This window comes from Corythoichthys intestinalis, chromosome 7, assembly GCF_030265065.1.
Source record: "Corythoichthys intestinalis isolate RoL2023-P3 chromosome 7, ASM3026506v1, whole genome shotgun sequence".
In the NCBI taxonomy this organism is placed as follows: Eukaryota; Metazoa; Chordata; class Actinopteri; order Syngnathiformes; family Syngnathidae; genus Corythoichthys; species Corythoichthys intestinalis.
Window position 1 is genome coordinate 14,648,448 of NC_080401.1, and position 26,031 is coordinate 14,674,478.

Sequence of the window (26,031 nt, forward strand, 5' to 3'; positions counted from 1 at the left end):
CCAAACAATCAGTGATTTACAGAGGAAAATCTTAAAAATAATCAGGGGTGCCCAAACTTTTGCATACCACTACATACATACATATATATGCGTATTATGCAGTATTTCACCATGCACTGCAGTGGTGCATTGCGATATGAGCCATCACCTGGTCAAATGTCAAGTAAAAAGCAAATATTTGAGATACTGGGATGCTTTCAACACCCACTGGTAGAAACATGCAACAAACTTCACAGCAACGGTCCAATGTCAAGTGCTAATGCACAATTTAACACCACAGAAAAAGAACAAGCGGGTTGAGACATTTTGTGGCCAATATTTGAATGCATCCCGGACAGGTGTTCAATCCCAGGGCACATACTGCATAGAGACAGACAACTATTTATATTTGTGTTACATCATACCTGAGTGGGAACTGAATAGTTGCACCATCAGTAAAAATATTTGATTTTTTTTTTCAATCATATATTAAAAATATTCAGATATGGTTTTATAGTCAACATGTCCAAATGGGAGAAAATCCATTTACAGGTAAGCAAGGAACCAAATTTGGTCAAAATGTAAATGCCACTTCTCCTATTAAGTAGTATATATACATATGAATTCTTGCAGACAATTGCTGAAGGTAGCAGTAAGACTGAAAAGACTTAAACGTTTAGAATAGGATGAGGGGATAAAGTCCCCATTTTTTACGATTTCATACAATTATGGAAACTAAACGCCCCTTTAAGCGGAAGATTAGAATTTTTGACATTAGGCTTAATCTTCGAGTTAGCGGGGGTTTAATTAGTTCGAGGAGCTGATTTCAACAAATTCCGTGCAGTTACAGTTACAAGTTATTTGTTAGTTTCAGGGCTCAGGAGTGGCTAAGCTACCTCCAGTCAATGGGGCCAACTTGGCATACCAATAAAAAAACGATATAGATCTACGAACAGATCCAACACAGTCAGATAAATTCAAAATGCAGATCATTGTTCCAAAACACCCATACGGCCAAAACTATCACAAAAAAACTGCCGTGATTCACTTCATTCTGCAGAACTATTTTTTTAGATGCGTAATACGACCACAATAGAGAAGAATGCTTCGGCCTCTCATGCTCTCGCTACATTCGAGGAAGGTGGGAAGTCGGACTTATCCCGCTCGGAGGGTACAAGTTGTGACCTCAAAGCATTCCAAGAGAATGTAAACAGCAAATATGGCTGATCGCGACAAGTTGTTTTTTTATTTTGGCCATCAAAAGACATTTTGACCTCCAACAAACCTGCCTTCTGGTAAGCGATCAAATAGTGGAGGCGTTCCAATGATGTTTTTCCAAATCGGAAGTTGGAAACTGACTTTCCACCTTCCTCTAATACAGCATCAGTCTGCTGAATTAACTGATGGCCAGCAACATGGTGAAATACTGAATGCATTTAAAGACTGTGGAAACAGAGAGAAGAAATGTAAGAAGTTTCCATAAATTCCCCATGAAGAACGAGGAACAATATAAACTGGTTACTTGCTGATGGACACCAAATCAGTGGTGAAAAAAAAAAAGATGTGATATCACTCCGCCCTGCTCCTCTGCAGAGCTTCTGGATTACAAATGTTGCTGTTCATACTGGAATCATTGACACACAATGGTAAATTTTAATAACTTCATCCTAAAAACAGATCCAACACTATTGATTGCATGAGTCATCGATGATTTTCATGTGTGCATGTTTTTTTTTTTAATGGCATGCTAAGTCGGCACAATGGCGTACCGCAAGCAACACGTCACTTCCGCTCATTAATATTCATGACATTAGCTACTGTTGCTAAGTAGGGACAAGTTTGTCCCTAATAGGAAATGAATGGAAATCGTGTACGAAGGAGATGTTTACAGAGCTAAACCTACCAATTCTCTCCGAAAATGATGTGCCTGGTGCCAAATTGACTGGCAAAGATGTGGAAGAACATAAAAATGTTCAGTCAAAGAGATGGCTTTAGTGTCGAAGGCTGAAAAAGACGAAAAAAATGAGCCCGACCGAAGCATAGCTTTAGCTTTTTTATCGACGCGACTGACAATGACATTCTCCTGTTTCAACAAGCTATCCTTTACCATCAGCCCTGTCTTTCTTATATATGCTCTGGTTGTCCTACGTTTCTTACCGTTCTTGGGGGTAATTTAGTTAGCTTTGTGTAGCGATCGCAAATACTACTCAGTGACAGCCAACGAACACTTTTAATTTTTTCATTGATAACACATCTTAATCCTATAATTTATTTGCACTTCCCCCTCACTAAAGTTGTTTTTATATATATATATATAACAGAAACTGTAACAGTGACAGTCAGATACCATTGTAATTCTTTTCAGGTCATTCATTGTCAGACAGAAGCAGTACGGCACAACGTTACGCTAAAAAAAATAAGTTAAAAATATAAAAATGGCTTACCTCTTTGTCCTCTGAAAAACCATGCCAACCCAACATAAGGTTTACTGCATATGAAACGCGAATGGATTCGCCAAGCTGGTGTTAAAGTCCGCGCAAGTTGATTCGGCCTTCACATTTTTCCTCGCGAGTTTTTGGTTTCCGGAAACGTATGAAGAAAACATCCTCATGTGTCGTAATGTCTAGAGTCGTTTCTACAAGTTCCAAAAAAGCAATGCGTTATCGGCATGTTCGTTTTTGAAAGATTACCGGAGAAAAGTAGCACTAATTACGTTGGGTCTATGCGAGGGCGGATCTATAATGTCCCACTTCGGCTTTACTTCCGCTTTACGATGCGACGTCATGGTCTAAAAATAGCCTGCGTGCGGTACGCCATTGACTCACGCTAACTTAGCCACTCCGGAGCCCTTAAACTAACAAATAACTAACAAACTAGGGCTGCAGCTATCAATTATTTTAGTAGCCGATTAATCGATGAACTACTTAGTTCGAATAATCGAGTAATTGGATAAGGAACATAAAAAATTAATATACCTGACATGAACCTCAAATGGTATAAAGAAATTTAAAAAATGAGGATACATGTACAACAACAGAACAATTGGCTAACTTGTGTAACAAAAGTCTGCTAGATTAAATGCTATAAAATGCCAGCGTTTTTTTTTTTTTACAATGCTCTTAATAGTGCAAACTCATATTCCCACAAAAAGTTGGATAAATATGACTTTAAACTAAATTGCAAATGCATTAAAAAAAAAACCTATCCACCCAAATTAATAGAACTAAATGCAAATACTTTCGAGACAAGCCATTACAACGCCACTTTTATTAAACAAATACTCGAAGCAGCAAAATTTAATTCGAATATTTTTTCTCCATTCGAATACTCAAGTTAATCGATTAATCTTTGCAGCACTATAACAAACTAAACGGAATTTGTTAAAATCAACTCCACCGACTAATCAAATCCTCACTAACTCGAAGATTAAGCCTGATGTCAAAAATTCTGAACTTCCCCTTTAAGGCAAGTCGGTCCAGCTGTACTCACGGTACTCACCTTCCACATTCACATTCGCCTTCCATGCCACTTTTTGGTGCCTTCTGCGTCCCATGATGCAGAAAATGGGTTAGGGTTTAAAGTTTAAAGTTAGGGTAAGGGTTATGGTCGTTGAAAGCAGGGGGAGCGGTTGGCGGATGACGAACACTGATTTTTCTGGTCGTGGAAAGCAGGGGGCGTGGTTGGCGAATGATGAAGCTTAATCTGGTCACTCATTGAAAGCAGCTGTTGGTGAGTACCGTGGGTCACAGCTGGACCGTTCTCCCATAAGGAGCCTAAAAACTCATACTTTGCAATGCCATCTATTATGGAGCACAGAAGCAAGACACAAACTAAAAGCATTTATTTTCAAAAACATAAAAACATCAAGACCCAAGTAAAAAAGGTGGAGGGGGAAAACTGTGAAATAATCTTACTGGAAAATGAAAACGCAACAGGGAACATGCCATCAACACTGTTCCAACTGACAAAGAATCAACCCTAAGCAGGCAACTAAATAGTGAGGAGACAATGAGAAACACCTGGACAGCTGTTTGGTGAGGATGGCTGACCAGAGCAGGTGAAAATGATGACCCAGTTAATGTCGATGTAATGATAAAAACATGAAACCCAGGGAAACAAAACAAGGCAAGCAACAATCTCCTCACATTTTAAGTGGTAATGTTACTTTTTATAAAGACCAAATGTGAAGTAATTTCATAACATGCCAAATAGGGTCACAATTAAAGTAACATTGTCCAACAAATAAAGCATGAAAAAATAATGTATATGTTGTATACTTGACAAAATAATCGCGTTTCCGAAGTTCGAGCCTGAAAGGGGACGAACCCGGAAGTGATACGTCACACCGAGAACAGCAATGGCAGCACTCCATACGGCCGCCATACAAAGCCCTTCAAACAATGATACAAACAGCGATATAAGCGATAGATCGAGCGCAAGGGAGGAGATCCAAGTTTTTGAAGAGTTGGAGGAAGAAGAGGAGGTTGGAATTTTATGTTGGACCTAACATGTATTAGCAAGACGCTAATCAGGATGCAAACAGTGCGCCTAGACTACATGACATGGAATGGAGACAAGACCCATCGAGATTACAAGATTGGTAAGATATAGGCTGTTATTATTTTCATGATTTGAAGATGCAGGCATTTGCACATAATTTTATGTTTTTGTCTATCTGATGACATTGTTTAAAAAAAATAATAATCAGACTTCATGTTCATTTTGGCAGATCCGGCAGCTCTCGTGCATATAAAATAATAATATAAAAACTTTGGGGGGAAAGAAGGCGATGAGTCGTTGATGGCTTTCTCCACTTTATTGTGGCAACAATAAGAAAACAAAATAATAGCGGACTGCCGCCACATTCGACCGCAAATTTTTGCTTCTTGCTCAACTCACCCCCTCGCCTTCTACTACTCACAGCTCTCCAGTCCCGGCGTCTCTTAAACGGATCGTGCATAGTGTCTTGTTATGAGCTTTTTGTTAACAAAGGTATTGAACACACGACATGCTGACAACTTTGTTTCTTTATTAACACATGGAGCTAACAGTACAAACACAGCTTTGTGCTCTCGGCAGGCTGTGCGGAGCGATAGATAGAGCCTGTAGAAGTGGCGTCTAATGGCGTGAGGAAATGTATTTTTTTCACACAAGCGAACAGATAAAGCACCACTTCAGTGTTGTTCCGAGACTACATTTCCCATGATTCACTGCGTGACCTGCGCCGCTCGCTGATTCGCTGCGAGATTGACTCAATGGCTACGCTAAACCAACACGCTAGTTGTCAGCTGTCACCTGTCAGAGGCTCTTGTAAAACACAAACTAGAAGGCTATCATGCGATCACCGTGAAAGAAACGCCGAACCTTCCAAAAGCAATGCAATGCTTGAAGCATGAAGGTGGAAATACATAATACAAATACAAATAAATGTGCACAAACTCACCAGCGGTGTGTGTCTCTTACGGCAACGTGACCGTGAATTACCGCGACGCCGACCCGCTTATATGCACCTCCACACCCCTTTCAAGATTGACAGTGGATTAACCCTTTCGGACAAGATCGTAGATGACGCACAATTTATATACGCTTAACCTAGCGAACGCAACAACAACTATGATCGGGGATTGCCACGAGTTAGCTTTCGGCTAACGTCGCTAGCTTCTACTGTTCATTCCACAACAGTTGGCAGCTCTGCTTTGACAAAGTCATCAGTCATCTATCCAAAATTCACACTTACTTTTTGGCAAATCAAACAACGTTTGGCAAATGATCAAATTCTTGATCATAAGCAGACCGGTTGAGGAAGCAGGCATCTTCGAAGTGTGAGTAGCAGAGAACACTACTCGATGATGGCGTGAAATTCATTCGCTTAGTGCGAACAAAAGATGTCCATTTACGTGCCCTGCTATCCTTCAGCCACTCATAAAACTTTTCTTTAGATTGAGAACAATACATCGCCACACACCGCCGTGGCATTTTACCGAGAAGCAATGCAACAATACTGTGTGAATGGCGGACTTCCCTTGCAGTTCTCGGTGTGACGTCAATTCCGAAGATTTCCGAAGATTGTCAAAGAAAAGAATTTTATTGTCAAGGACGTTGCTATGGGTTAAACAAAGAATCTGGAAGGGTTGCGTTAAAAAAAATAACGAAAATATGCTTATAATTGTTTAGCCATTGATATTATTCAAAAACATGGTTGGCCAACCTTACTTCACATTTGGCCTATAAATAAATGTAGTAATGTTCTATGCAGTGGCGGACTTGGCAATTTTGGGGCCTAAGGCGAACATATCCAGGGGCCCTCTTCATGGGTCAGGGGTTAAAAAGGTGAGAAGGGTGTGGAGGAAATATGTTCCGTTACACTAGGGCTATCCTAAACGACTAATTTTCTCCTGATTAGTCAGCCAACTAGTTTTACGATTAGTCGACTAATCTAATAATTTTCTTTTTTTTGTTTTACTAATTTAGCAATGACATTTTTGTTGACGCTTATTAATTCACAAAACAATTTGGAACAAAACATTTTGGAACAATTAAATTCTTTATTAAAGTAGAAATAATCATGTGAATAACAATAATTAATCACTAATAAACAATGAGGTTAAATGCTGATAGCATTTACTAGTGCAAAAGAATGGAAAGTAAACAGATTCAGAGCACTGACTTTGCCTTTCCAACATTATTCAAAACAATTCTTTAAAAAAAATTCTAGCATTATTATTATAATATACTACTATGTATATATAATAGTAGTATAATAATTATAATAATTATTCATTGGCAATCATATTTGTCATAAAGAGTGTCATTTGAAATCTATTCTTAGTGTAGAATCTGTATTCTGTAGTATTTACCCTACATATTATAATATTAATTCTGAAGTATGTGGGATTAACTCCAGAAATCGTTATTTATATGATGAACATGGCGTGCTTTTATTTTGAAATGTTCACCGGTGGTACGTTCCCTAAACCGCTAACCGAAAGCTTTACACTCCGTAAAAAAGCATTCTTCGTCATTGCTTGTAGTGTCACTAATAGATTTTTTTTTTTCGTTAGCAAATGCTGTTAACCAGCTGTTGAGTGTTATTGTATGACTGATTGGAATTGTACAGCATTTTTTCGCCACAAGGTGTGCTGTCGTGTATTTTATGTTTGGTATGAAGAAGAAGAAAGTTAAAAGAGGCATTAGCGGCCTGTTCTCAACTTCTCCCTCACAACACTTTGGCTATTATGGAGAGTAAGTTTGCTCATGTGTTCAAAATAAACGATAGCCGACTTGCAAAGTAGCAAGTGAGCTGTAAAAATAGCGATCTTAGTGGCGTGAAAAACACAGGAGAGCTAAGTGAAGCTAACGAACAGCTAAGCAGAGCTAAGCGATACTAAATGGAGCTAAGCGAAACTAAGCGGCGCTAAATGAAGCTAAGCGACTGATGGTAAATGGTAAACCTTTCAAGGCGCTCAAAGCGCTTTACACTATCTCGCCATCCACCTACTGGTGATACTCAGTCCGTCGTCGTGGAACAGTCCATTGTAGTGCGTGTGTGTGGGGGAGAGATAATATAAATGCAGCATTCAAATGGCTTTCTTTTTTGTTTTATTATTTGTTTGTTTGGTATGCAGACATAATTATACATGACGAATAGTTGGGGGTGTTGCTGGCTCCAATGGCCCAAGCCCTTGCTCGTTGGGGCAAGGGCAGCTGGTAGGGGGCCCCCAACCAGTAGGGGGCCCCCTACCGGTTGGGGGCCTAAGGCGATCGCCTACTTCGCCTGAATAGTAGATCCGCCTATGGTTCTATGCCAATTTCCATTATTTTCTATGAGAAAATGTGGAATCTGAGCAAAATGAAATCCAACCAACATCATCAAACCAACTGCGTTTGACCTTATGGGGTCCACTCTATACTGCATCAATGGGTGCCATATATGCAGTTATGTCAAAAACATATATACTCCCCAAAACATTTGGCCCTCATCAGGGTGATAAATGGCGACTGGAAAAGAGGAAAAGTGGTCCACTTCTATTGGAAAGCGTACCAATCAGTTTGCAAAGAAACTTGACATTGTGGCAAAGTGGACAAATGAGCGAGGAATATTGAGGGCAAGACAAATGGAAGTGTACACAGATGAAGGAGCAAGGGGAAAAGAACAAGCACTTTGTGATTCTCAACAACAGCAAGCAATTCCATCTGGGAAACTGCCCTACCATATATCATTTTAGCCACAGCTCAAAAGAACATGAAGTCTATTTCCTCTATCAGCAATTTTAAGGCTTTCAAGGTCACTTCCACTTGAGTATTCACAGTTCTCAAGATTGCAGATCACTGCTCGTTTTGTACATTTCTGATGAACTGTACTGAAATAAGGCTGATTTAAATACATCAGCCGGGCGGAGAAGTCATTGTCGTGTGTCTGTGAATATGTGTAAGCGCTCCTTTCTCCAACGATGCCAAGCGGGATCAAATTCCCAGACATCGCCTCCGGCCTGTTGTGTCATCTCCTCTGGTTATTTGTGCCCATCTCCCTGACAGCAGTGTCCTAGCTATAATCAGGATTGTAACCTAGGGTTTGAGCTGGTTACCAGTCAATAATCAGGGGTTAGCTATTACATTAGATACACTTACACCACCAGTAAAGAAAGTCTTGACACAGGTTTGATAAAACCAGCATTTTGTTAAATACAAATGTAAGAAAAAAAATAAATAAAACTTGAAAAAAAGTTGTGCTTGCTTAAAGTGCATGTGACACAAAAAAAGCATGTTTATTTCATAATACACGCGGTATTTTATGCTCCTGAATGATATGGACCGCTTGGATGTGTGTGGAAGCGATCGCTATATTTATTTAGTTTTTTTGAATCATGAAAATGAGTGACTTCCGGTGTTGTGCCGAAAAATAGCCACCCCGCGTGAAATGTCCCCCCTGACGGTAGCGCTTATTTATAACGCTTTATTGAGGATGGACGCATTTCAGTAATGGATTTACGATTGTGAAATCAGTTTTAAATAAATAAATATATTACATAAATACTAGTACTGTATTTTAGTAACAAATCGTGGAATGGGCTACATAACCATCTTTGAACAGAAATGTATTAGTCTACAGGTTTTCACGACCATATCCCGATGACAATCACACAGGTATGACATTTATGAGTTCAAGCAGAGTAAAATAATACATATTCACAGTACAAGATTCATTAGTTCAAGCAGAGTAAAATAATACATATTCACAGTACAAGATTTATTAGTTTAAGCAGAGTAAAATAATACAAATTCACGGTACAAGAAAGTCGTTTCCGTGTCCATCGATTGGTAAGAAAAAGCTGTTTGTACGAGTGACGTATCAGGGGGGACATTTCACGCAGGGCGGCTATTTTTCGGCACAACACCGGCAACAGTCTCGAGTTGAGAAAGAGGGCGCTGTGACGTGTACGGTAGAAGGAGTCCTCTTCACTATACAGCCGTACTGTTGTATGAAAAGGACTATGGATTCAGCTGATTTTGCGGATAAATACATTTATTTTTCGCATCACGCCAGCCAAACGGCTGCAGAAAAATCTTGCTGTATGAGGGAGAGGCGTGTGCGCCTTTTTGGAGTTTCAAAAGGTTCCCATTCACCGTGGATATTGGCCAAAACAAGCCCTACTACTGTGGAACCATAGGACTTACGAGGAAGTGAGTAAACATCTTGTTTTGTATTATGTCAAATACTGGGATCATTTCAATACAGAGGTGGCTTGCATTTTGTGGCTGACATGTTCCTTGTCGCACATACCCCCGCCAGGCAAGCACTATACTCGGCTTTTGCACTCTTGGTGTGCCCGATGTTCTGTCAAATTTTCCACCCGATCAGAAATTGCAACTTTGTGTTTAAAATAGCCGCGAATACAGCGATTACAAAGTAAACACTACAAACTTTCATTAAATAAAGGACTACTTACGTTTGATCATTGATAGGCATGTAAAAAGCTCTCCTCATGCACATTACCTGCACGTTAGCTGCACAGCAACTGCAGCCGCCCTCCTCCGGGGAACTAACTGTAAATTGCTCTCCGCCGGGCGGTTTGCCGATCAGCGGCAACAATCGACAACCCAGTCGTCATGTCAAAAGTTCTGGGCTAGTTATGTGTGATTTTCCGCTTCGAAGACTTTGAAACATCACTCGGTTCGGGTTAGCATGTCGGCTAGCTGTCACGCCTCTTGGTTTGTTTACATTCTCCGAAGCCGGGGAAGGGAAATGACATATATTTTATTTCGCAATTGGGGAAAAATACTTGGATAAAAATAATATCCTGTAAAAATATTGAAGTAGAGAGACAGAAACAACGACATTTTGCAGCTCTCTTCGTCGCATTTTCCTCGTTGTGAATAATTCCCCCCTCGACGGGCTGATTGGTCCTTCTCAAGCCATTTATTTAGCTATTGCGGAAAAATACTTGGATAAAAAGAATATCCTGTAAAAATATTGGAGTAGAGAGACAAACAATGACATTTTGCGGCTCTCTTCGTCGCGTTTTCCTCATTCTGAATAAATCCCCCTCAATGGGCTGAAGAGTAAAACCGATGAGCCCAGTCTCCCGCTGACGTCATCCACCTGTTGGGGACGCTAGAGCCCTATAATGGTAGGCGTGGCAAACCGGCATATTAAAAGACTAATTTCTCGTCATCTGCGCTTTGCTAAATTGTTGTATATAGTCGAATCGTCTCAAAATATGATTCTAATTCACATAATAAGGCTATTTAAGACATTTTTTTCTCATGTCGTATGCTCTTTAAGATTTTAAGCAACCACAACTCACATCTTCAGGTTTTATCAGCAACTTATTTTTTCGAGTATTTGCAACTTTTATCAAGTTTACGCCATTCACTTGATAAAATGAGTCGTGCTTGAATTATCAAGTTTTGGGGTAAAACTTTTTTTTGGGGGGGGGAGGTTCCCACTTGTTTTTTTATTCAGGTTTTCAATAACCAAACACACTTACACTCTTTATAAGACAAACAAGCAAACCAAAGCAAAAACAAGCAATTAAAAAAAAAAAAAAAGTTTACAATATCGAGGCTCAACCTTTAATTTCCACTCAGTCATCTGAACGACATGTCCAAGTTCTTATTGTCCAATAAAACTTACATTTCTGAGTAAACAGGACTCAATCCTGATTTAAACAAGCAATACATCTGACACAGTACTACCAATCAAGTACCTATCGAATTTACTGAGAAATCTACCCCCCCCCCCCCCCCCCCCACACACACACACACACACACCCGCCCACCCTATCTATGTTGTCCACCAGCAGTTGGAGCACAACACCTCAATCATGCGCGTCATATCTGACCATCAGTTCCATCATTCCCTCTCGACACTCCCCAGTGTTGTCACTTGCTTCCCTTTTTAAAATTGCCCTTATCACCCTTTCAACCCTCCAACCTACTTTCCAAAGCCCCCAGTCCCTCCAGTCAGAGTTAATAAATGTCAGACCAATCACACCCACCTACAGCCTATATTTAATTCAAAAATCCTATACATGAAATATTCATACAATGAGGAGTCAGAAGGGTCCACAACTGGTAGCAAGCAGGTCAGCAGAGAGTGGCCTAATGTTTGTTGAACATCGGTATTATTATTTTCCTGCCACGCACCCATTGGGAATTTCAAAATCGCAACAAGACATGGTATTGGTTTTGTTCACACTGCTATTTATTTTAATTTATATTTTTTTCCGGAAATTATTGGTTAGGGCTCCAATTGTCTGTTTTGACCTCAAGTACACCTTTTGAGTAGGCATGGACTCCCTTCCTAGGAATATACTGTATTCCCTTACAGAGAGTACCGTATTTTTAGACTATAAGTTGCAATTTTTGTTTTCATAGTTTGGCTGGGGGTGCGACTTATACTCTGGAGAGACTTATGTGGGAAATTATTAACACATTATTATACCATTTCACATGTTATTTTGGTGTTTTGGAGTGACACTGATGGTTTGGTAAACTTGTTAGCATATTCTTTATGCTATAGTTATCTGAATAACTCTTAATAGTGATGTTACGTTAACATATCGGCCATGTTCGCATTTTGTTGTTCATGCATCATGTAACATTATCATACTGTACTGTACTGTACATATTCAGAATTTTGTTCTCTATTGTATTTTTGTTTTAAATTGCCTTTCAAGATGACATATCTGTTCTATGTGTTGGATTTTATCAAACAAATTTCCCTCCAAAATACGAATTATATGTTTTTTTTTTCCACTTCAATGCGTATTTTTGGGCTGGTGCGACTTATACTTAGGTGCGATTTATAGTCCGAAAAATACGGTAGTTTTTCAGCTTTGCAATGGATGCAAACATGCTCCATGATACCCCCTCAATCACATTAGTGTACATTAAATAAAATAAAAATGAGACTGTTGATTTTTTTTTTTCTCAAAAAATAAAAAATAATTAAAATGTAATCACTAATAAAACCACTAGTGTAAATCACTAATTCCATGACAATACGATACAATAAAGATTCTTTGACAATGATATGATAATTTTCAATCTTACAGTTACAGCAGTGCTGCCCCCCCAGAAAGAAGTACCGTATTGGCCCGAATATAAGATGTTGTCTAAAGCACTCGTGTTTTACCTGAAGGAAGGCTCCATTTTTATTTATTTTTGTAATTCGCTAAGAAGTTTTTTTGTTATATTTACATTATTTACATTTATTTAGACACACAATTTTGAGTGGTATAAAGACAAAAGTTTTTTTTTCTTTTTTTTAAATTCCTGGATACTTAAGAGATGATTAACACATTTGTATTTCTTGTTTATGTTAATATAATTTTACTCAAATAATGCAATTTAATTTTGATAATAAAATCCAGACATTTATTCTGGAAGTTTTCAAAACGTTTCCTTAGTAGTTTTTGAAAACAAAGGTTTTCAATCGAACGGTGTATCACCTGAACCAATACATATGCGGTGCAAAAACCCACATCCTTAACACTGAAAAAAATTAAAATAAGAAAAAATCCCTTGTTTTCATTGTAAATCTACTAGAAATAAGTGAAATTATCCACCAGTGCTTCAAGTAAATTTTACAGATTCCTTGAAATAAGAAAAATAGCTTGCTGAAAATAAGCTTAACAGACCTATTTTAAGCAAAAAGTTTATGTATTTAATAAAAAAATAAATAAAAAAAACCTCCATGTCAGAAATGTTCTTAATTCAAGAATAGATACTGTTCAAAACATTATTTGAAAGCATTTAGGTGATAAATGACCAGCTTTTAAATGTATGGGCTTAATAAGAACAAACAGTAATATTTAATAAAAGTAACTGGAGGAATCTGACGCATTAATCTGTTAAGTAGCCTTCAACACTCTAAACAAGATAGACAAAATTAGTCAACTCGATTTAAGAAAAAATATCAGATTAACACGTTATACTGTAAATTTGCAGTGTCAAAGTTGGTGTAAATCAGTACAGATGTATTTTGCATTAATCATTTAGCCTATCAATTAATTACGTTCTTATTGGTGAGAAATGTAGCCCTGACCGTCGTTCACCCAATCTGTTTGGTCTTATTAATGTCCCGTGCTCAGCAAAAAGTGTACATGCAGGTTATACCGTTATATCGTCTCAACCAATATTGAGACTAAACCTATGCCCTTGCTTGAAATATCCTGCTCTTTGCTGTATGCTCTTGTTTAATGCAAAAAATACTGCGCACGCCCTGAAAACGGTAAATGGACAGTATTTATTTAGCGCATTTATCTACATTGTTACAATGCCCAAAGCACTTTTACATTAGCACACATTTACCCTTTCACGCACACATTCACACATCAATAGTGCTGCTGCCATGCAAGGCGCAACACATTGGGGGCAAATTAGGGTTCAGTGCCTTGCCCAAGGGCACTTTGATAGTGGGCAGTTGAAGCTGGGAATCGAACTGCTGACCCTTCAGTCCCAGGACAACTCGAACAACAAACTGCGCCACTTCCACCCAACTGAGTGGATATGCAATTACAAGTTATTCCGGTGTGGCAAAAAAGTATCTTCCGTGAGGTACATGCACCCCTCCCCAGGCATCCCCTCCCACTATTTAAGAAATAGTTACAGTAACACATTGGAAAAAAATAATTTGGTGTTTTTCACTTCATTAAACAAGATTCTTTCTGCTCAGATGCACATCATAAAGGTGTTGTCTTCCCTTAATATGTTTAAACCAAACCCTTTTTAACAAAATCCTAAAAGACGACGATGTTGCTTGATGTTTTGCATTTCGATTGAGTTCAATTGGATTATACTGAACCAAATGATGTTGATCCATAACAATATATCGATACACTCCTACATTTTAGATGTACAAGAATTATTCAAACGAACCAGAATTACAGCAAAAATGTGTTTTGTTTTGGTATTTATCCATTCATTTCATAGGTTTTATGACAGTTTTACTTCGGGCCAGAAGCAAGGAAGCAAAGAAGACGATATGTTGTGCAAAGTGATTAAGGTTGGGCAAAAGTGGAACTAGGTATGAGGAAGATTACAATTTGACAGAGTCCGGTTTAAATATCAGGTAACTTGAAATAATTACCTTGAACAACTATTTTTGCTGACAAATTTTAGAGAAAAACATTTTTCTCTTCATGTACAAAACATAATAATTTGTGGCACAAAAACTAGGGTGCAGGCATTACTGTTACCTGTACTATTCCACCTACAGTATACTATCCCTAAACAAAGTTATCATCTCTTTTCCTGAGGCCTTAAAGGAAAAAAGCAATAGGGAAAAAACAATACTGTACTGACAGATAAAAGACGAATCAAGTCAAGGCATAAGCGCAGGGAGGTCAAAATGGAAAGATATGAAAACTGATAAAAGGAAGAAGAAAACTCGTTAAGGTGAATGCTAATGGATGTGATTCAGCCCTTGTTTCTGCAGTTACCAAGGGAGCTCGGGAGGTCGCATGGCATCAATCAGATGCATCTGGAGGTCGAATAGAGAGAAGCAAAAAGGAGATGAAAAGAAAAGAAAGATTGAAGGAAGATGAAAAGTGGTGCAATATGGAGATGTCAGCACTCTTAAGTCTGAAAACAGCACTTCCCTTCCATCAGGCAGCCAGTCTGTCAAGTCCAGCGGGACAGAACGGAGACGGTGCCAACCCGTCATCCGGCCCACGATGAAGGCCATATATATTACATGGTCTACCCACACAAAACAACACTCAAGAAACATCAAGCTGGGAGGGCAGAGTGTCAGCAGGAATGAAGCAAGAAAGTTTTTGCAGTAGATGCTAGTGATTAGGCAAGATGTATCATAATATTTTCATTTAGACTTTCAACAAGATGTACTGAACAGGCGAAAGACTCACAATTGTTGCTCAAGTTCATCCCAAGTGTTTCTGGTTTCTCACGTGCTTTCACATCAAACCCATGCGCTTTTTAGTCAAGCAAGAACATAAGAGAGCCTTTTCCTAACACACAAAAATAAACGTTAATTGTACATTTTATTTAATTTATTGAATAATTTGAGCCTAACTCGGCCAGAATTTTGCTCATGAACTCCCCAACGATTTGCCAATACTCATGATCTGATCCAATCCTATCTTTATACCAACATGGACAAAACTAAAGAGTTAATAAAAGATGTTACAGAAAGCTTAATTATAAAACCAACAGTGAAAACGACAACAATAGTGGTCATTGTCATTTTTCTAATGCTACGTCTACACTAGGATGGATAATGGCCATAAACGTGTAATTAGTTGGAATATACAGCATGTCGGATACACTAGTATGCCTATTGTCTGGATTACTTGTTAGACGGATAATCTAGGCGGGTAATATTACCCGCCGCTTAATATGGACTTCTGTCTATGTACAACAATCAGATACTAAGGAAGTCATGTCATTCTGGCGCCATTTACACATTTTTTTTAACCTTCAAACGACGTCTCAATAATATGCTTCAATTCAGTGCCCATTTGTGGTCCTTCCATCGCAGATGACACGGAGATGAGCGTTTTTTTTTATAGAGCTCGTTTCCCGCGTTGTCTCTGTCAGCCAGCTGCGGGGGTGGCCTCTCCCAACTCAATGCCGATCGAACATGAGTAGTATATAAAAATGCGTACAGGAAAATTAAACCCCAAAAAGTGACCTGCGTGGTACCCCCTAGTCAAAGGGGCGCGCGATCAGTTTTTTCCATGACAATTCTGCCTGTCAAAACTGTCGCCAACTCCAGGATCGCCACTGTTATGCACAAGCACTCCTGGTTGCGGCTTCCAGGAAATGTACGCAGCGCCACACCATAAGCTTCTATTTGTTATTTTCCAAGTGGTGAAAACGCACCTGAGGTTTATTGTATAATCCCAAGTAACGATGTCAGGCTTTTGTTGTTTTCTAAAGATTTATTTAAACCACAACTCAGCGACTGCTCGTAAAAGCCGAGCGTGCTTTCCCTTCACTTTCGTTCCTGCGTGATGCCATCCATTGCGTTCACGAAAAATACAGTGATCACAAAATAATGACAGTCTAGAACAGGGTTCACTAAACCTGGACCTCGATGCCATCAATCCTGTCGTGTTTTCTACGTCTCTCTCCCCTAACACACCTGAATCAAATGATTATGTCATCAGCAACCTCACCAGAAGCCTGATAATGATCCTGATTATTTGTTTCAGGTGTGTTGGATGAGGGAGCCATGGAAAACAAGATAGGAAAAGTGGCTCCGAGGTCCGGATTTAGTGAACCCTGGTCTAGAAGGTTTACTAATTTCAAAATTTGCCGCCGGCAAGTAATGAGTTTCCAGTTCAAGGGTAAACTGCGCGGGCGATGACATAACATATGAGGCTGCTCCTTTCAGCGCATGCTTAGTTTGCGCAAATGCAGGCGTACCTTGCAGAAGCGGGGGCCCTTAAAGTGCATGTGACACGATAAAGCATGTTTATTTCATAATGAATGATATGGACCGCTTGGATGTGTGTAGAAGCGATCGCTATATTTATTTAGTTTTTTTAATCCAGCGCCATGAAAATGACTGACTTCCGGCTTCGGTCTTGCATTGAGGAGGAGGACGCTGTGACGTGTACGGTAGAAGACGTCCTCTTCACTATTCAGCGTACTGTTGTGTATGAGGACGAAGGATTCAGCTGATTTTGCGGATTAATACGTTTATTTTTCGCATCACGCCAGCCAAACGGCTGCAGAAAAATCATTCTGTATGAGGGAGAGGCGTATGCGCCTTTTTGGAGTTTCAAAAGGTTCCCATTCACCGTGGATATTTACTGCGGGACCATTGGACTTACGAGGATGTGAGTAAACATCTTGTTTTGTATTATGTCAAATATTAATACAGCGATTACAAAGTAAACACTACAAACTTTCCTTAAATAAAGGTCTACTTACGTTTGATCATTGATAGGCATGTAAAAAGCTCTCCTCGTGCTCATTAGCAGCACATTAGCTGCACAACAACTGCAGCCGCCCTCCTCCGGGGAACGAACTGTAAATTGCTCTCCGCCAGGCGGTTTGCCGATCCCCGAAGACAATCAACAACCCAGTCTTCATGTCAATAAATCCAGGCTAGTTATGTGTGATTTTCCGCTTCGAAGACTTTGAAACATCACTCGGTTCGGGTTAGCATGTCGGCTAGCTGTCACGCCTTTTGGTTTGTTTACATTCTCCGAAGCCGGGGAAGTGAAATGACATATGTCCGATTTAGGTGTCATAAAATATCGTTCGTGAGGTGCGACAGTAAAGGTGAAGTCGACAGTTTTGACCATTATGGAGTAATTTTGCCATGTCATCCTGAATAAATGCATTTTTATTATTTCATATTCCATTTTGCACAAGACTGTTATTTGTCATGACCATGCCATTTATTTAGCAATTGGGGAACAACTTGGATAAAAAGAATATCCTGTAAAAATATGGAAGTAAAGAGACAGAAACAATGACATTTTGCAGCCCTCTTCGTCGCATTTTCCTCGTTGTGAATAGTTCCCCCTCGACGGGCTGACTGGTCCTTCTCAAGCCATTTATATAGCTATTGGGGAAAAATACTTGGATAAAAAGAATATCCTGTAAAAATATTGGAGTAGAGAGACTGAAACAATGACATTTTGCGGCTCTCTTCGTCGCGTTTTCCTCGTTCTGAATAATTCCCCCTCAATGGGCTAAATAGTAAAATCGATGAGCCCAGTCTATCGCTGACGTCATCCACCTGTTGGGGACGCTAAAGCCCTATAATGGTAGGCGTGGCTAACCGGCAGATTAAAAGACTAATTTCTCGTCATCTGCGCTTTGCTAAATTGTTGTATATAGTCGAAACGTCTCAAAATATGATTCTAATTCACATAATAATGCCATTTAAGACTTTTTTTCTCCTGTCGTATGCTCTTTAAACGTAAGTGTGAACAGGTTTAAAAATAGTCGGCAAAATACCCAGGAGAAAATTATCAGTCCTAGTGTAGACGCAAGTCGATCCATGTGATATTATGCTTTTTAAAGTGATGACTATGAGAAAGGTATGGTAGAAGCCTAAAAGAATGTACACAGCAGGGACTTATGACACCAAGTCATGTCTCATGCATTGTTTGCTTCTAGTTGTTGAAAACAGAGGGCACACAAAGTCACCAACTACTGGCCTGGCATTCATATTTATAAACTTCAACCAAGGCAATACATGCGAGTTTGGAATTTTCTCATAACGAGGTCGTCTTTGTGGCAAACATACAAAGATTTTTGCCGTTCAAACAAAACAACATAATGAGACCTTCCTTTGAACTGACAGCTATCTCCATAAATACATTGATTAGCCCCTTACTTCTCCACGTGGCCGGTATTGCATATGATTGGCTATAGTATCAATAAAACAACAACTGCCAAGCAAATCGTATTGCTGAGGTATGCCAGTGGCGGAAATATAGCGAGAGTCAGCATTAGGGATGGGAATCGAAATCCGATTCCAATTCCGAACCGGTTGCTAGTGTTTCGAGGCCTCGATATCACAAGTCTTAACGATCCCATTAACGATTCCTAAAGACGCGTATTGCGTCGTCACATGACGTGACTTGTCTTGTTGTCCAGACGCATAAAACTAGCATGGCGCCAAGAACCACTCGCTCCAAAGTTTGGCTACACTTCACCAGGAAAGAGGGTGAAAATGAAAGGTTACGATGGTTTAGCACGAGCATTGCAGCCGTAAACATAACAATGACAGCACGTAGGTTCAAACGCTCGAAAGTGTGTCTTCACTTCACGAGGAAAAATGACAACAAAGCGACTTGCAGTCATTGCTAGGTGGCGATAACTGCATCGGTAGGGAATACGACTGTACTGTCCTCACCAAGACACAAAGGCTCAGTCCTGGCTATACAGCGAACTAAACTCCCAAATGACGATGCAGAAGACGTTGGTATAATATGCTGACTTTATTCAGCCTACGTTATGACACCATCACTTGAAGAGTGAAACTAAAAATAGAAATGAAACAAATCAATTTCGTCCCCAATAACAAACAGGTTCGCATCAACGTAAATCAGCGATGATTAGCTGCTAATACAGTTATAACACAAACGGTTAGCATACGTTCGCTAGCATTAGCACATCGTCAAACCACTACACAACTGGATTAAGTGTCCGATCGCGAGTGGAAACATACAACAACAACACAAAACATTATACATACAGGCGTTGTCTCTGTAGATATTTTACAAACATGAACAAAGAACGTAGGCTCGTAGCAGTGTTTCCCTCTCTCACTAACTCGTTCACTCATTTGGATGCTTTGTAGCCGCACTTTTTCTTTGCGTGTAAGCGCCCTTCTTCACGTGAGCGCACTAAAAACTAAAAGACATGCATTTCAATATAATGGTAAATAATACACTTTAACAGATATTGCCAAAGGCAGAACAACGACCTATATGCCAATATATACCTTTTTTTTTTTTTTATTTCTATTAGAAAAATGTTTCACTAAAATGTTACACATGCTTGTGCATTTGCCACTTATTTCCACAGTTAACATTGAGACCTTGGGCCTCTTTTGACCTCGTTGTAAGTTTGTAAGGTTGTGACTTCTGATTAAACAAACTCAATGCCAATCAAAACGTTTGTTCTTCTTTTAACCCAAATTAGAATCAATAAAGAATTGAATCGTTAAGCAGTATCGATAATGGAATCGGAATCGTAAAAACTCCCATCCCTAGTCAGCATTTAGTCTCATTGCTATCAGAAACGTAAATGAAAACTATGAATATGACAGGAAAAATAAGCAATATTTTTACAACCTCGTGCACCCTGAACGGGGCAAAACGGCTAACGATTGAGTTTTGCCACATCCGTGTCTAAAATAGTCAAACAGAATGAACCGGCGGAATCATTCTTGAGTCAGGAGACATCTCTTCAAATAAAATGGAATGGTATGGGGGGGGAAAAACTAGCTGTGACTTGACAAAGAGAAAATATATACATATCTACATATATATTTTAAATGGTGTGATAATGCAGGGAAAACAAACAAGTCAAAGAAAGCCAGTTTCTCAAAAACAAAGATACTGAAGACCACAGGTAGGTCAGGTTTAGGCATCTGACTATATATTTTTTTAATTGCTGCTATGCTATCATACTAGAGTTGTCGAATATTATGAGGTTTCCAATAATATCAGCCAATAAAAGCATTTTTAAAAACAATGGAAAATACCAGCTTTAATTTTGTAATATTGGTTTTGCGCCAATACACACATTGCCTTAATAGATGAATGCACAAGCCAGCAACCTTTGTTCATGAGTTGATCACATGATAAACTACAGCTATGACTTATGACCTCTTGATGTCTCTAAACCAGGCATGAAAATGGGTCAGGGTTAAAAAGGTGAGAACGGTGTGGAGGACATATGTTCGGCGTTTTGCCAAAATGTCTACATCAGTGAAACGTCCTACTGCATACGAGGCAAATTTGACACCCAAATTAATACCGTGTGCTCTCAACTTGTTTTGTTTAGATGCATACAGGCAGAACGTACTAAAAAATGCCTTAAAAATGACTTAAATGTAATTATATGAAATAAGGACGGTTTAAATACCCTACGTGACTAATGTGGTCAACTGCTTTAAAGCTACCAGAAAAAAACACAATGGTTAAAAGTATGGGAGGGTAATACATGCAAAAAGTACTTTTGAGGGAATGAAAAGGTAATAAAAAACTCAGTAAAAACAAAAATAGTGAGCACTCGCCGCTTTTAACTGATGTGCGCATGCGTGCGAATGTTTGCGCCAGCGCGCTGAGCATTGTGTAGGACATTTCACCGCGTAACGTTTCGTTTGTGCTGGTATCGTTTTTGAAATATTAACAATTCTTTTATAGGTCAATCTAAGGTCAACCAGCAACCCATTTTGAATAAAAATGGCTAAAAATTGTGTTAATCGTTTGTGCTAAATTTGTGCTGGTTTGTGCTGTAAAAAAAAAAAAAAGTTTCTGCTGCTATCGTTTTTGAGATATGAGATATTAATTTTGAGGGATGACGTCACGCAGCTCCCCATTTATTGCAAAACGCTAGGTTTGTCCTCGTTTGTGCTGTGAAAATTTTCATTTGTGCTGCTATCATTTTTGAGATATTAATTTTGAGTGATGACGTCAATCGCAGCACCTCCAATGCGGCTGATAAGGCGAACCAACTCTGTCGATAACAGAGGGGTGTCCCAACAACTAGCGCAATCGTAGCACAAACGAAGGGCACCCCTTCGGGTCCATTTTGCAGTAAATGGGGAGCTGCGAGTCACAACGTCAATAGAATTATGTATTGTATACAGTGTAATTTTTAATGATGGTTAAAGCGCTTTTTATCTATCTATCTATTTCTATTTTGGGTGTTATGGTCAATAATCCATGATAATGCTCGGCTGAGACCACGCACTTTCTACACGCTATAACAACTTTCCAAATTTACAAATCTTTGCCAAAATTCAACATGTACATGAACAAAATACATTTATTACCGTACAACTGTGAAAATATTGTCACTCTACTTTCCGGTTCAGTTTTCAAGCACACACAAAAAAAAAAAACAAAAAAAAAAGCGAGGTGTTGAAAACGAGGCGGGTAGGTGGTTCATTAATTACGTCATGAAATATTATTGTGGCTAACTACACTCAAATGTGGCTGGAAGATTTTTATACTGTTTAACCATACATTTAGGTGCTTAAATCTGCAATGTACATCCAACCCATGATGCACAGTATAGGCCACGTAACATACTTGGGTGATAAAATGCTAATAATTCTAACCCTAAAACTCAGCGAGACCCTGCTGACTGCCCTGATCGTGACATGACAAAAGAAACCAAGGTTGGACTTATAAGTAGAGCTTAAAAGCACAAGAAAAGACATAACAAAGACACGTTCACATCACCTTGCTGAAGCGAAGGCCGTCTGCGCAGCTGATTACATTATTGAGCTTACAGTGGAGCGGAGAATTGGGGCGGTGGGTCGCAAAATCTCGTGCACCAGAAGAGGCCAAACACATCTGGGCTGGAAAAAAAAAGGGAAAGATTATCTGCACACTTTGCTTTGCAGACCCTCAGCACTTTTCACTGACATATGTCCTCACTTTTTTTTTTTACCCCAGGATTTCCAATTAATAGACTCTCCCTGGGAGCTCAGTGTGAAGGGTGGGCAGTTGCCTAGGTGGCGGGGGGTGTCTTTAAATGACACCAAATGGGTTGTTTATGACCTTGTGTGCTACAGAGCCACATTACATACAGACAAATTGAATCACACTCACTGTGACATTGCTATTATTTCAGGGGCAATAAACTGCGGTATCAAAAAAATATAGATATACAGGTCATTTTCCCCCCACAGCCACTTCAAAAAGTCATTTTAGAATTGGATTGTATTATGCCATTTAAATTGTGGCTGTCAAAACAAGGAGTCAAAGACAATTTGCTGTCTTCAGGAGAGGCCTCACAGTATCATAAAGACGCTACCATGGTGGGCGATGAAAAATAAATGACAGCAGATACGGCAGCTAATAACACAGACAGGCCGCGGCACTGTGTGTGCTGATTCACTAATGTGCTTTTTGTCACGATGGTAAACTTTCGGAGGGCTATGCGGGGCGAACCCACCTGTGTTTTTATTTTCCTCTGCCACTCTGCTCCAGTTACAGGTCATTACGACAAGACACTGGCAATGGCTCCTGCAGATCAGCATTACCATGGCTGTTGTTGTCAATTTATCACCTATGGTAAGCTGAGAGTGCACATGGAGGCACTGACTACTGTACAGTATATAGGTTGTCTTACGCTCTAGGAGACATTTACCACACATGAAAAATAAAATTAAACTTGCCTCTCATAAACAGGGGACATACAGTTAGTGCTGAAAAAAAAGAACAAGTTTTGTTTTGTTTCGTTTTTTTCATATTGCCCTATATCAGGGGTGGGCAAACCGGTCCTCGAGGGCCGCAGTGTGTCCTGGTCTTTGTTCAAACTTATTCAGCACAGACAGTTTAGCCAATGAGGTATCAGTGGAAACAAGAAGCACCTGACTGAAATCTACTGATTGCACTTATAAGAAACCCGGATAGGTGAAAGGCTGTCCCCATGATGGGTATGAACAAAAACCCGCACCCACTGTGGCCCTTTGTGGAATAGTTTGCCCACCCCTGTCCTATATGGATCATTTTCACAATTGTTATAAAAAAGCACTTTTACTAATACTTAAAAATAAATAAATAAATAAAAAATAGTTAATTTTAAAAAAAAAACAACAACCAAAAAATTTCAAAAAATATGCCGTGAAAACCTAAGTAGGTAACCTGATATAAGCAACACTTAAAATGTTATTAAACCTCTTAAAAGCACTTTTCAGGGTCAATATTTATAGCAGTCAGTCATAACAAATAAAATACCGTAATTTCCCAAATATAAAGCGCACCTTTTTTTCCTCAAAATCAACTTGTAAAATCATGGTGCGCATTATACAACGGTACATGGATGGAGACATATATATATATATATATATGTATATATATATATATATATATATATATATATATATATATATATATATATATATATATATATATATATATATATATACATATATATATATGTCACCATTTTGTTTCGGTAATACTTCACTCTGATCGGCCAAATGATTTCGTCTGTGTTAAATTCTGCTTTTTTCACTCTTCATAAAACACAGAATTTAGTTTCTTGAACTCATTTGAGTCAATGTTTATTGCAGCTCCGCAACTCGGACCATAACAAACGTAACACAACACAGACTTCCTGTGTTCGTCAACTATATCTGTCCCTCGGGAAACTGAAACCCAAATAACAAAAGTTCCTCTTGTTACTGTCGTGTCGACAGCGATGAGCTCTCTCGGATTTCCGACTTACGTTCTTACTTTCATTTTACCGTATCAATCCATGGAGGAAACATTTATTAATCATGATGAAACAAGCAAGTTATACAGCAGCCTTTAAAAGAAAAGTCACATATGTTTTGTTTTCTCCTGGATTCTGGTAAGTTCAAGAAGTTATCAGATCATGTTATTACCGTACATATTGTCAGTTTACGGTAATGTTTTGAACTACCAATGCTATGCTTGTGCTGTGTTTCACCAGTCAGTAAAATGACATTTCTGTATCTGTATACGAGCTCTGTTTTCTTGTATTCTTCTATTTATTGGTGCTAAAATTAGGGTGCGCGTTATACACGGGTACAATAATTTTCCCTAGATTTTACAAGTAAATTTAGGGTGCGCGTTATACACGGGTGCGCCTTATATTCAGGAAATTACGGTAAATGAAAAACACATCTAGAAATATGTAAGAAATCTACTCAACAACAAATAATTTATATGAAGATTACCCTGGATTATATAATTTTTTCATTTCACCATAAACATAACTCTTACTTCGAAACTTGCATCATTTTCAATAAATTATAATTTTGTCATGGTATAAAGTAGCCAAAATAGACACCCGTTTGATCCATTAAATATGTTACGGCTAGTCGCTGAAATACAGTAGACCTTTTTTTTTTTCGAGAGCAAAAATCACAATCCAGCAATTGCCCCACACAACATGCAGTGCATGGATGGGATCATTTCCCTCATTTACACAAGCGGTGCAGTATATGACTAATTTTAACAATGTTTTTTGTTAGTGAGGTTTACAGTACAATATAATGGTAAGTCTCAATTTAGAGTTACACGACTTAGTAGCGCATAGTAATACAACATTCTGGACAACACTAAGGTTTACCGGAAGAGATGCAGCATAATTAACAGGAAGAAGACGAGAATGTTCCTTAATCTACTGTAGCTGTTCTAAAAACGTGCCTTAATTCAGGGTCTGCACTCTTCTGGGCCAGAGGACCCTACAGGATGCGGATGACAAAAAAATCTCCTCCAGGGAGGTCCTCTAAATAACTAACTTAATGTGATGGTATATTTCTTGGTTGTGTCATGTAAAAATGAAATTAATTTTCTTTTAGATCACGTGATCAAGCAAAATAATATAATACAAACTTATGAAGTAACCTCTAAAATGCAAACATTTTCATAACGTAAAGCTAACCATTACTAGGCCCTTACAGTCACGCTTACTTACCGAGTTTTAGGTTTTTGGATGGATATGGCATTGGACATTTAAATAAGAAAAAATATTTAAAAATTTTTAAAGTTTTTTTTTAAACTTTCATTTATAAGTCATGTCACCAGTAGATGCCACCATTTTAGATGATTCCTTTCAGGACTGTCTAGCGCACGAAAAGCATGCTGGGATATGGGTGTGTCCTCCAAAATCGACCGACGAGGAGGACTCACTGGACCCTCTGAGTTTTACTAACTTGGCCCAGGCCTTTGTTCAGTCTTGGGACGTAACTGGTCTTGCAACGCAAACGCCGAGTGTGCAAACCCTGAATTGGGACATAGCTAAAGACACGTTATAGGCTTCAGCTAATGTCTCTAATTGCAACTTCCTAGGTCCTCTCTTCTCTGTTTACATGCTTGACCCTCCCACAAGAAATTCCATCAAGGA

The 26,031-nt window shown here is 39.0% G+C and overlaps 1 protein-coding gene across 2 annotated transcripts in view; it reads right to left on the reverse strand.

Moving 5' to 3' along the window:
* Positions 1 to 26,031, reverse strand: part of LOC130918375 (cortexin-1-like) — a 51,052-nt gene that overhangs the window by 19,259 nt on the left and 5,762 nt on the right. Inside the window, exon 2 of one of the 2 annotated variants that reach the window (XM_057840058.1) lies at positions 22,389 to 22,507. The gene's annotated coding sequence lies outside the window, so the exon portion shown is untranslated. Of the gene's footprint in view, positions 1 to 3,477; positions 3,623 to 22,388; positions 22,508 to 26,031 lie in introns of those variants that run through there. The other variant, XM_057840057.1, reaches the window with a different exon arrangement.